We start from the raw sequence: 12,176 nt of genomic DNA, 5'->3' as shown, positions 1-12,176 counted from the left end.
CTTCCTTCCTTCCTTCCTTCCTTCCTTCCTTCCTTCCTTCCTTCCTTTCTTCTTCCTCCCCCTCCTCTCCTTCCCCCCTCCTCCCTCCTCCTCCTCTCTTTCTGTCTCTCTCTGAGTTATTTGGTAATTCATTCATCCATTTACACAGCCAACATTTACTGGGCACTTTTCTAAACTGTGAAAAAGGGAAGCAAGTTCATGCTCTCAGGAACTCAACTGCAGCCCAATGGGAGACAGAAACAATAAACAGGCCAACAAATAAATAACAGGACAAATAACAGGACAAATTGAGTTAGTGCAAAGTGTGAGGACAATACGAGAGGGTCCTACGGGAAACAACAGGTCTGGCCCTTTTAGGCAGGGCATTTGGGGAAGACCTCTCAGAGGAGGGGATACAGAACCTGCGGTCTAAATGACACGAAGGAGCCAGTCAGGGGACACTCTGAGGGAAAAGTGTTCCAGGCAGAGGGAACAGCAAATGCAAAGGTCCTGAGGCTGGCACGTGCTTGGAGAGAAGTTGGAGGCACTGAAAGCAGGAGAGTGTGGCTGAAGCTCATGGGCCTCATGTGATGAGGCCCCCACACCCTGTAGGGCCAGGAGGACTTTGGATTTTATTCTAAGGATGATGGAAAGTTTCTGACAGGAGAATGATGGAATTCAGTTTGCACTTTAAATAATCCCACCAGTGGCTGAGTGAGGCGTGGACAGTAGGGAGCAGGGGAGGGAACCCTGTGAGAAATCTGCCGAAATGTTCAGGTATGAGATGATGGTGGCCCAGGGCGGGGTGAGGGCAGAGAGGAGTTAAGCATTGGACAGGTTTGGGGAACATTTTGGAGGTAGAGCTTGCAGACTTTGCTGCTGTATTCAATTAATTTAAGGATGCTTAAACAAAACACATTTACTCCGAGTAGAGTAAAAACATAATTGTAGAAGTGGAAGAAATGTTTCATTTCTTTTCTCAAAATGTGCACACACATTTGCTGAGAAGGCAGGCTGTGACAACCACATAAGGAAGTGCTTGCTTTTCTCATCTTTGCACAATTGCCATTTTCTTCTAAAGCAGTTAGAACTCAGTTATATTTATCTTGTTAAAATAAACATGTGTTGTGGTTTAAGAAAAAAAGAAAGAAAAAAAAACGCCCAAATTTCTAGGCTTAGACGAGTTACTTTTAAAAACGAAAAAAGATTCCTTTTATTTACAAGGATTTGCCTCTTCTGGTGGGAACTGGGAAAGATTTGCCACTTCAAGACTTGAGCAGTTTTGCTTCATTTGTCTTTTGGAAATAAAGTAAGGAACACATTCAGACTCTTGGAGTGCTGGATCATTAATTTGAAAAATTATCACAATTAATCACAGATTTATAATGTACTTGCATGCATTTAAAACTGAAACCAGCACCTCTCTTTGAGATAAATGTCTATGACAGTTCTGGGAAATTAAACATGCATCTTGTGTGGCGTGTATGACATAAAATGATCTCACATTTCATATGTTTTGGTCAGCATAAAGATGTTCTGGGAAGAGCAGCGCTGTGTGAGGTAGGACAGCTCACTCTGTCTCTCTGGGCACCCACCAATCTGCAGCTGCGAGTGTTGTGATTCCCAATCCACACGTGTTGAGCACCTCGTATGCTTTACTTACGTGATCAATGTACATATTCAAGATGGTCACAGGGTCCCGAGGGAAGGGTCTCGGAAGACCTGTGTTCATTCACAATCCAAGGCCACCTCTGAGAAAGGGTAGCGAGGGTTCTACCTCACAGGGTGGTAGTGAGCATTGAGCAAGTTGATGAGTGTCAAAGTGCCCAGCATGCAGAAAGCGCTGCAGAAACATTAACCACAACCATTTCTGTTTACTGGCAGACGTGGCACTGCCCCAGAGCATGAAGCAAGCACAGTTTGCAATTCCTCTGACTCACAAGACTAGATACTGCAACACTGGAGAAGTTCGCTCTTTTTAAAATAGGGAATTCCCATGAGTTCCATTTTCTCACTATAAAGCTTGATTTGTTTTCTCAGAGACAGTCTCGCTCTGTCACCCAGGGTGGAGTGCAGTGGTGCTTACTGCAACCTCGACCTCCCAGGATCAAGTGATCCTCCCACCTCAGCCTCCTGAGTAGCTGGGACTACAGTTACAAACTACCATGCCTGGTCAATCTTTTTTTTTTTTTTTTTTTGAGACGGAGTCTCACTCTGTCGCCCAGGCTGGAGTGCAGTGGCGCGATCTCGGCTCACTACAAGCTCCGCCTCCCGGGTTTACGCCATTCTTCTGCCTCAGCCTCCTGAGTAGCTGGGACTACAGGCGCCAGCCATCTCGCCCGGCTAGTTTTTTGTATTTTTAGTAGAGACGGGGTTTCACCGTGTAGACCAGGATGGTCTTGATCTCCTGACCTCGTGATCCACCCGTCTCGGCCTCCCAAAGTGCTGGGATTACAGGCTTGAGCCACCGCGCCCGGCCGCCTGGTCAATCTTTTAAAATGTATTTTCTGCAGAGACAGGAGGCAGAGAAGGAGGCAGTTCTCACAATGTTGCTCAGGTTGGTCTTGAACTCCTGACCTCAAGTGATCCTGCTACCTTGGCCTCCCAAAGTGCTGGGATATGAGCCACCATGCCCAGCTGAAAGTGTGATTTTTCTAAAAGTGATACACTGGCAGGAGTCAAATTTGTGTAAAATGTGATTGTCCCCCTAAATGAGAGAACCATGTCTACTGCCTGGTGTGGACCGGGCATCAGAAATGTCCACGTTCATGGCCACTAGGCCCAGAAATGTCATGCGAGCCACAAATATAAGTTGAAGTTTTCTACAGCCAGATTTTTAAAAATTAAAATTTTATTTTATTTTATTTTTTCCTTTTAAAAAATTATTTATTTTTATTTCCCTTTTAAATTTATTTTTAGTTTCTATTTTTTAAAATTGTATTTATTTATTTATTTTTTTGAGACAGAGTTTCGCTCTTGTCACCCAGGCTGGAGTACAGTGGTGCAATCTCCACTCACCACAACCTCTGCCTCCCGGGTTCAAGTGATTCTCCTGTCTCAGCCTCCTGAGTAGCTGGGATTACAGGCATGTGCCACTACACCTGGCTAATTTTTGTATTTTTTAGTAGAGACACGGTTTCACCATGTTGGTCAGGCTGGTCTTGAACTCCTGACCTCAGGTCATCCGTCCACTTCGGCCTGCCAAACTACTGGGATTTCAGGCATGAGCCACCACGCCCGGCCTATTTTTCATTAAAAAAAATTTCTTTTACAGTCAGGTTTTTAAAAGTAAAAAGAAACAAGTGAATTAATTTCATGATGTATTTATTTTACCCAATACATCAAAATTATTAACATATAATAAATAAAAAATTATTAATGAGATACTTTATGTTCTTTTTTTTGTACTAAGCCTTCACATCTCAGTGTGGATTTTACTCTTAGAGCACATCTCAGTTATGACTCCATCTGTGCTCAACAGCCATCTGTGGCTCAGAGCTACTGTATCCAAACATGCAGAGAGAGAATGCTCCCATCACTGCAGTACAGGAAAGGCTGGTGCTCACGCCTGCATTCCTCAGTGCTTAGCCCAGTGCCTCCTGGCACACAGTAGGAGTGTCATGCACAGTGAGTGAATGGCTGCATGCCTGGCGTGCCACGCTTTATGTAGTAGGAAGTAAAAGCGTCCATCAGCACCATGAGACAGGGCAAAAAAAAAAACAAACAAACAAACAAAAAAAAGAAAAGAAAAGGAAAGCATCAGGACATAGTTCCTACGACCGAGTTGAGAAAGGGAGACTGGACACACAATTACATTCTGAAGCCACATACTAAGAAGCTATTAGGAGATACAGCAAGTAGAATGGTGGTTGCCAAGGGTTGGGGGAAGGGGGAATGAGGAGTTAGTGTTCAATGGGTGTAGCGTTTCAGATGAAATGAGTTATGGAGATGGATGATGGTGAGGGTTACACAACATTCTGAATGGATTGAATACCACTGAAGTGTACATTTGCAAATGATTAGGACAGAAAATTTGTTATATGTATTTTACCACAATTTTAAGAATGAAAGAAAAAGAAGCTACTTAGGGAGTGCTAAAGATAGGAGGGGCCATGCAAAGATTGCTAAAATACTTATTGGGTGAAAAACGCAAACTGCAAACATGTACAACATCAAACCACTCTTGTAAAATGAATGTATGTGCCTATGTGTATGTTAATAAGTTCGTATAAAAAGCAACCTGTTTATAATAATAATTGAGCAGCAAGATAATGAGTTGGGTTTTGAAGAACAGGGAGGATCTGAATAGATAAAGACTGGGGGAAAGTCAAGAATATTCCAAAGAATAACTGACTTCCAAAAAGGATTTGAGGGAGCTTATAATATTAAACCATATACAGAGCACTGCAAGTCTCAAAAAGGGTACTCTGCACCATACAGAAGAGAAAGATTATTGAACTAGAAGCCCAGGATGGGACTGCTACTACCATTGAGCACTAGATTTATCTCTGAGCTTCCTAGTAGCCAAGATAAAAATGGAAACTTGTACAACATCACCATAAGATCCCAGGAAGCACAACAATTTGTCTGTTGACAGAAACAAGTATTTTTTGAGTACTAAATTCAAGATAATTTGTTCTGTGGCTCCTCATAAGAAGGTCACTGGGGCTGGGTGCGGTGGCTCATGCCTGTAATCCCAGCACTTTAGGAGGCCAATGTGGGCAGATCACTTGAGGTCCGGGGTTTGAGACAAGCCTGGCCAATATAGTGAAACCCTGACTCTACAAAAATGTAAAAAATTAGCCAGGTGTGGTGGCGCACACCTGTAATCCCAGCTACTCGGGAGGCTGAGGCAGGAGAATCGCTTGAACCTGGGAGGCAGAGGTTGCAGTGAGCCAAGATCATGCCACTGCACTCCAGCCTGTACAACAGAGCAAGACTCTGTCTCAAAAAAAAAAAAAAAAAAAAAAGAAGTCACTGGAGGGCACAATAGACAATTTCTTCAACTGTGATTTGTCAGCAGAATTTATGGTATGTTGGTGAGTGGTTCCCAAACAGATGGCGCGGATATTATTTGGGTGGGTTTGGGAACAGGCGATGGGGTGAAAGTGGGGAGAGAATGATGGAAGAAAGAGGTTTATGTAGTCCAGGGCCTCTCTGCAGAGTGCCTTGTGACAAAGTGGCTTGAGTGAGTTTAGAAATGCAATATGGTGCTCAGAGTGTGGCTAGCCTGAGAACCAGCAGCCTCAACTTCATAGGGGAGCTGTAAGAAATGCAGAATCTCGGCCGGGCGCGGTGGCTTAAGCCTGTAATCCCAGCACTTTGGGAGGCCCAGACGGGTGGATCACAAGGTCAGGAGATCGAGACCATCCTGGCTAACACGGTGAAACCCCGTCTCTACTAAAAATACAAAAACTCTCTACTAAAAATACAAAAACTAGCCGGGCGAGGTGGCGGGCGCCTGTAGTCACAGGTACTCGGGAGGCTGAGGCAGGAGAATGGCCTAAACCCGGGAGGCGGAGCTTGCAGTGAGCTGAGATCCGGCCACTGCACTCCCGCCTGGGCGACAGAGCGAGACTCCGCCTCAAAAAAAAAAAAAAAAAAAAAAAAGAAATGCAGAATCTCAGACTCCACTTCCCAAATCAGAATGTGCATTTTAACAAGGTTCCCAGGCGATTCATGTGAACATTCTAGCCAAGAAGCCTAGAGAACCTCTTTTGCTCCTGCCTCCTCAGATAACAGTACCTGGATTTTCCTTTGGAGAACCAGCCTTCTCCCACTTAGTGCATGAGGTTTGGTGGGGCGGATCCCACACTTGCCTTCAGGGATTGGCAACTTGACACAGGCCTGGCCAATCAGAGAATCCCGTATCCTCTGGCCCCCCTGGCTATAGATATTGGTTCAGCTATAGGCATATACGTCCTCCTCACTGAGGCAGTCTGCCCTGGGATTTTGCTGGAAAAATTAGGGAAAAAGTACCCTCTTTCTACAAGGATTGTTGAGATGTAGGAACCTCGAGTTCTTGGAAACCACCTCAACGTCATCAAGGTAAAAGCTGCTTTAGAGTGAAGCCACCAGAGAGGACAACAGAGCTGAGGTATGGAGATTAAGTAATTCCTGAAGATAAATTGAGCACCTGGATCCAGCTGTGCCTGAAGCCTATACACCTCAGGATTTTTCCAGTCCACAAGCAAATAAATTCTCAGTTTTGCTTAAGCCAATTTGAGTTGGGTTTCTGCCATTTGAACTCAAAAAGTCTTCACTGATTCTTGCATATTCTTGGGTCACACTCTGGATTGAATGAACCAGTGTCTGGGAGTGAGGGCCTGGAATCTGTAGTTCTAACAATTCTGCAGGAAATTAGTATATACACTAAAATTTGAGATCCACCAATGTAGCAGAATGAAGGCTGAACTTGGGGGTCAGAATACTTGAGTTTGGATCACAGTTCTGCCACTGACTGGGGATGTGACCTTGAGCAAGTCATTTGCCCTCTCTGAGCCTTATTTTTCTTTCCTGCTAAATAGGAGGCCTTGCTTCTCAGGGTTGGCCTGAGGTCCTATGTGACTAGGGATGTGAAGGACTGTGTAAAATTTCTGCATATGCATTTCACATCTAATGTGCTTCAAAAGCAGGCTCTGAGAGCAGAAGTAGCCCGCCTGGTTGCACACCCACTCAGAACTGCTGATCCCTGGTAAAGACACTTCCTCAGGCCACTGCTGACCCTGGGAACCTGAAACCTGCTCCTCATCACCTCAGCCTCTGCTGAGGGAAATGAGAGAGGTCAGCTTGCTTGTGCCTGGCTGCTTCCCACGGTCACCATGTTGGCTGTGGAGGCCTCAGAGACTCGGCCTGTGCTCTCAGAGTCAAGCTCAAGGGGGAGAGGCCAGGGCCTGCCTGAGCATCCATGCAGTGGGCTGGAGATGGTTTTCTGGGAGCTTCTATGCTTAAGCAGAAGCCTGCAAGGGCTGGGGGTGTGAAGCCCTGGATTGTGGTCCCATATCTGCCATAAGCTCATTGTGTGACCCTAGGCAAGTCTCAATTTGTCTCTGAGCCTCAGTTTCTCCAAATGTGAAATGAGATGTTGGACGAGAAGTTCTCTGAAAGAAGCAGCTGCAGTTCTTTCCTGCATAGAATCCATTCCCCCTTCTTCTAACAACAGTTGTCCAATTTTCCTTTGGGAATTACTCCTCCCCTAGTCTTAGTTTACGGCTTGGGATAGAGTTGACTCCAACGCCTGGCTGTAGAGGTGGGTCTGTAACCAAATCTAGCCAATGAGTGTTGCAGTAATAGAAGCAGAGATGGGTGTCTGGGCGCAGTGGCTCCTGCCTGTAATCCCAGCATTTTGGGAGGCAGAGGCAGGTGGGTCACCGGAGGTCAGGAGTTCAAGACCAGCCTGGTCAACATGGTGAAACCCCCATCTCTATTAAAAATACAAAAAATTAGCCAGGCATGGTGGCAGGCACCTGTAATCCCAGCTACTTGGGAGGCTGAGACAGGAGAATTGCTTGAACCTGGGGGGGTGGAGGATTCAGTGAGCCGAGATCGCGCCATTGCACTCCAGCCTGGGTGACAGAGCGAGACTCTATCTCAAAAAGAAAGAAAGAAAGGAAGAAAGAAAGAGAGAGACAGACAGAGAGAGAGAGAGAGAAAGAGAGAGAGAGAGAGAGAAAGAAAAAGAAAGAAGAAAAGAAAGAAAGAAAGAAAGAAAGAAAGAAAGAAAGAAAGAAAGAAAGAAAGAAAGAAAGAAAGAAGCAGAGATGGGCATGTGATTCAATTCTGGCCAACAAGAGCCAGCCTTTGGTTTCTAGCTGGAAAAAAAGGCCTGCAGCCGCACAGCAGTCAAGAATTAGAGAAATATAGACTCCCAGCCTTGGATTAAGCCTTGCCTGAAGCTGATATCTCAGGAATTTTCCAGTAACCTCCTTCTGCTTGAGCCAGTTTTGAGTTGGATTTATTCCCCCTTAAACATCGAAGAGTCTTGCCTGAAGAATGCAGAGGGATTTCTTATAAGGGATTGTGATTCATACTTAAGTGTGAATGACTGATGGCAAAGACCTCCCTGATACCAGGTTTTGGTAGAAGAGAAGGTAAGATGGTACTAATCTATTAGAGTAGGTGAGGATGGGAGGAATACGGATCTCATTAAGCTGATGGCACTGCAGCTATGCCTTAAAAGGGTCTGGTTATAGAGGCTGGGTGCAGGCGCTCATGCCTGTAATCCCAGCACTTTGGGAAGCTGAGGTGGGGGAATTGCTTTGAGCCCAGAAGCACGAGGCCGGTCCTGACAACATAGCGAGACCCTGTCTCTGCCAAAAAAAAAATTAGCTGGGCATGGCGTCATGTGCCTGTAGTCCCAGCTACTTAGGAGGCTGAGGTGGGAGGATCACTTGAGCCTGGGAGGTTGAGGTTGCAATGAGCTGTAGTCATGCCACTGCACTTCAGCCTGGGCTACAGCCCGAGCAAGACTGTCTTAAAAAAAGAAGCACCTGGTATCTAATAGGCCCTCCATACACATTTGCGGAATGGATGTATTATGTTCTACTCTCTATGGGCCTCATCATACTTGGCTAAAGTCAACAGAGCAGAATTATGAAGTTATTTTTCAGATAGGGAAATGGAAGCCCATGGGAGAGTGGGTCCCCCGGCTAGTCAGTGGCAGGTCCAACTGGCATTCAGCTCTCCTGCCTGTCATCATCCACTGAGGTCAGCCCTAGAGGCTGTGGGCGATGAAGGGGAAGGGGAGAATGAGGAACCCAAACAGAACTCTCAAGAAGGCAGACCGCTGGGGGCCCAGGGCTTAAGGCTGTTCAGTTACAGGAACTTTCTCTTCTCAGAACAGCTCAGCCATGGGGGTGGGAAAAAAGTATTTCCCCAACAGGAGTCAATTTGCTGAGCAGTGCCTTATGGGTGCAGAGTCTAGCAGCTCCCTCTCCTCAGGTTCCCTGACTGTCTTCTGAACGAACTGTCTTTATTCCTGAGTGACTATTGTCTCTAATAAACAGTTAGGGGTAACTCCTGACTTCTCACCTCTTCCCTTTACTGAGCCTCAGCTTCTTTCTCACAGAGCTCAAAACTTTCATTTTGCAAGCAGGAAGAAACTTGGGAGATCAGCATTTTTGTTGGACAGGTGGAGTAACAGCCCCAAGAAGCTGTGTGGGCCCTGGCTCACATGATGGCAAGCGACAGAGCAACATACTGAAGGAGAACTCAGGGCCTTTGGTCATTTACCTGGCTCAGCCATAGGGTTGGCTCTGAGATGCATGTGTTTCAACCACTTGTTCAACCACATATGAAACTCACAGCATGTTCAATGTTACTTTTGGATCCCTTGGTCAATTTCAGAATTCCAGAGCAACTGTGAACCTCCTTGGAATGATTTTATCTCCAAGGTAGGCAGAAGGCAGGGCAGTTTGAAAATAGAGCATGAGATTTGAAGTCAGACGGAGTTGGGTTTGAATCCTTATTCTGCCTCTTACAAATAAGTGAATCTTTTAAAATGTAAGTCATCCTGAGCACTGTGGCTCACAGCTATAATCCCAACACTTAGGGAGGCTGAGGTGGGCAGATCACCTGAGGTCAGGAGTTGGAGACCAGCCTGACCAACATGGTGAAACCCCATTCTACTAAAAATACAAAAATTAGCCGGGCTTAGTGGCATGTGCCATCACTGTCTAGCCTGTTCCCAGCTATAGTCTTCATACCCCTAACCACCTCTTAAACGTGGTGGTCATGAGGATGCACCTCTCAGATCTCCAACTGCAGGAGTATGATTGGAGAAATTGATCAGCAGCTCAGCTGCTGTGCTTCAGAGCTGCTCTCATGGGCTCCATCACTGCTGTCATGGGCTGCTCCCAGCCAATGACTGAGTGTGGCAGGGAGACTGAAGCCTGCCCATGTCTGGGGGACCTCTGTCAAGAGACTTTGGCCAAAGGCTCCTTAACAGCCTTGACAAATTTTCCTTAGAATGGCATGGCAGCCGGGCGCGGTGGCTCACGCCTGTAATCCCAGCACTTTGGGAGGCCGAGGCGGGCGGATCACAAAGTCAGGAGTTCAAGACCAGCCTGGCCAACATGGTGAAACCTCATCTTTACTAAAAATACAAAAATTAGTCAGGCATGGTGGTACATGCCTGTAATCCTAGTTACTCAGGAGGCTGAGGAAGGAGAATTGCTTGAACTCGGGAGGTGGAGGTTGCAGTGAGCCAAGACTGTGCCAGTGCATTCTAGCCTGGGCGACAGAGTGAGACTCTGTCTCAAAAAAACAAAATAAAGCAACAACAGAAAAAAAAATGGCACAGCAGTCCAAGACACGTCCTCCTTTTATTCCTTTCTTCTTCCTTCCTTTTTTCCTTCCTTTTCTTTTTCATTCGTGGCCAGAGGTGCCTCGATATCTGATGGCTCTCCTGTCTTCTCCTGGTTTCTTCCCATTTTCTCTCATAGCCATTTCCTCCAATAAATGTCTTGCACATTTAATGCTATGGGAGTCTGCTTCTCAAAGGACTTGAACCATCTCAGGGTATGCTGAAGTTAAGTATAAAAAAAAAAGAAAATAAAAAGTAAAAAAGGACCTGGACTAACACACCTAATGTATCACCTGTTGATTTGTTTATTATCCATCTGACCATTAGGATGTGAGATATGACAGTAAGGACTTTGTTGCGTTCACTGCTATATCCCCAGTATGTAAAACTGGAACACAGCATGTGCTCAATAAATTCTTATTGAATGAAGTCCCCTTTAGCCTGCTGGATGCCCCCAGATTTCCTGTCTAAACAATAGCTATAAATAGGCCAGGTGCAATGGCTCATGCCTGTAATCCCAGCACTTTAGGAAGCTGAGGTGGGTGGATCGCCTGAGGTCAGGAGTTTGAGACTGGCTGGCCAACATGGTGAAACCCTGTCTGTACCAAAAATACAAAAATTAGCTGGGTGTGGTAGTGGGCACCTGTAATCCCAGCTACTTGGGAGCCTGAGGCAGGAGAATTGCTTGAACTCGAGAGGCGGAGATTGCAGTGAGCCAAGATTGTGCCACTGCACTCCAGACTGTGCAACAGAGTGAGACCCTATCTCAAAACAAAAACAAACAAACGAAAAGAAATCCAATAGCTATAAATATATGTTTAAACTGAGAAGGGTGATGCACATTTGCTCGCTTCTGCTGGGAGAGGAGCAGTCTTTCCTTGGCTGCTACTCAGTGGAAGTTTCCTCCTCCAGAGAGGACACAGTGGCCAGTTCACCACCAGGACCACTTTTCACTTTAACCTGCTGTGATACTGAGAGGTCAGCTGCCCCCAAACCTGTCCTCCACAAATGGAATCCTCAAAGCCACAGTAACACATGTGCTGATCCTTTTACTTTTTTAAAAAAAATAAAAATTGACAAAGCTCCAGGTCTCAGTTTCTTTCATTTTTGAAGGGTATGTATTTTGTTTTTAAAATGACTTTTTACCACCTAGTAAAACATTAGTGCATCCTTCTTGTTAAAAATTAAACCATTGGCCAGGTGCAGGGGCTCACGCCTGTAATCCCAGCACTTTGGGAGGCCGAGGTGGGTGGATCACGAGGTCAGGAGATCGAGACCATCCTGGCTAACACGGTGAGACCCTGTCTCTACTAAAAATACAAAAAATTAGCCGGGCATGTTGGCGGGCGCCTGTAGTCCCAGCTACACAGGAGGCTGAGTCAGGAGAATGGCGTGAACCCAGGAGGCAGAGCTTGCAGTGAGCGGAGATCGCGTCACTGCACTCCAGTCTGAGTGACAGTGCGAGACTCCGTCTCAAAAAAAAAAAAAAAAATTAAACCATTACAGGCCAGGCATGGTGGCTCACATCTGTAATACCAGCACTCTGAGAGGTCAAGACAGGAGGATCGTTTGAGCCGAGGAATTTAAAACCAGCCTGGGCAACATGGCAAGACCCTATCTATACAAGATTTTTTTTTTAAATTAGCTGGGTGTGGTGGCATGTGCCTGTGGTCCCAGCTACTCAGGAGGCTGAGGTGGGAGGATCGCTTGAGCACAGGAGGCTGAGGCTGCATGAGCCATGATAGCGTCACTGCACTCCAGCCTGGGAGACAGAGTGAGACCCTGTCTCAAAAAGAAAAAGAAAGAGAGGGAGAGGAAAAGAAAGAGAGAAAGAGAGAAAGAAAGAGAGAAAGAAAGAAAGAAAGAAAGAAAGAAAGAAAGAAAGAAAGAAAGA

At 45.9% G+C, this 12,176-nt stretch overlaps 1 protein-coding gene across 2 annotated transcripts in view; it reads right to left on the bottom strand.

The window, feature by feature from the left end:
* HCK (HCK proto-oncogene, Src family tyrosine kinase) overlaps positions 1-12,176 on the bottom strand; it is a 50,440-nt gene that overhangs the window by 31,264 nt on the left and 7,000 nt on the right. The window contains exon 1 of one of the 2 annotated variants that reach the window (XM_023220402.1): positions 1,643-1,791. The exons of the other annotated variant lie outside the window; for it this stretch is intronic. The gene's annotated coding sequence lies outside the window, so the exon portion shown is untranslated. Of the gene's footprint in view, positions 1-1,642; positions 1,792-12,176 lie in introns of those variants that run through there. 2 annotated transcript variants of the gene reach the window in all.

The sequence above is a fragment of the Piliocolobus tephrosceles genome, chromosome 20 (genome assembly GCF_002776525.5).
Source record: "Piliocolobus tephrosceles isolate RC106 chromosome 20, ASM277652v3, whole genome shotgun sequence".
NCBI classification, from domain to species: domain Eukaryota; kingdom Metazoa; phylum Chordata; class Mammalia; order Primates; family Cercopithecidae; genus Piliocolobus; species Piliocolobus tephrosceles.
This window is presented reverse-complemented; position numbering and strand designations above follow the sequence as displayed.